Genomic DNA, 847 nt, shown 5'->3' with positions numbered 1-847 from the left:
GGGAGGGGCAGAGCCCTGTGGCGGAGTTTCTGTAGTGTAGTGGTTATCACATTTCCCTAACACGCAAAAGTTCCTTGGTTTGAAACCAGGCAGAAACCTGATGGCTTCCTTTTCTCAGCTCCTAGTGGCCTGTCCCTGCTCTTGTAGGAACAGCAGTGATTTCTATGCTAAGTAGGTCTGTTATACTTCCCCTGCTCCCACTTTTGTCTCCTCTCCCTCTCTGAATACCTGTGAAGTGGCTTTCCCCCTCCCCCTCCTGCTCCCGCTCCCTCCTGCAATGCTTGTGGGATGAATGGGCTGGTTGAAGAGCAGAAGAGCTCCCAGGCAGACAAGGTGTCTGGGACTCTCATTAGGCAGCGATCACACACCCAGAGCATGGACACTGCATGGACACTGGCTGAGGTGGAGTGTGACCCACCAGATGCAGCCAAGTCATCTCCAGTCACAGGTCATGAGGAGCAGGTCCTTAAAAGGGGAAGGGGCCCTGTGCTCAGGAGTCACTCACAAGCTTGTACCTCCAGTGAATGCCCTTCGCCCCGACCGCCTGGCCAGTGGTTCGCTGCGTTACATTCCATCACGCCTCGGGAAGACTTACCTCCATCGCACCGTCCATCTCGGCGCTGGGGGACACTTACCTTGCAGAATCCTGACATCTCCAGTGCCGAGCCAGTCCTGGGAGCATGAGTATGGGAGTGTGAGAGTGACCCCCGCCTTCTTTTGAGCTTAGCTGTCAGTATAACAAACCTGCTGCTTTCTGCCAAACTCTGGTGGGTCATTAGTCCTCCCTACGCTGACTAGCTGGCCCTATTTCGGGTAACACCTGCGATAACCCCAACCCCTGCAGGAC

The sequence above is a fragment of the Mauremys mutica genome, unplaced genomic scaffold (assembly GCF_020497125.1).
Source record: "Mauremys mutica isolate MM-2020 ecotype Southern unplaced genomic scaffold, ASM2049712v1 001426F_np12_obj, whole genome shotgun sequence".
In the NCBI taxonomy this organism is placed as follows: domain Eukaryota; kingdom Metazoa; phylum Chordata; order Testudines; family Geoemydidae; genus Mauremys; species Mauremys mutica.
The sequence above is the reverse complement of the archived record's forward strand: the minus strand, read 5'-3'. Positions refer to the sequence as shown.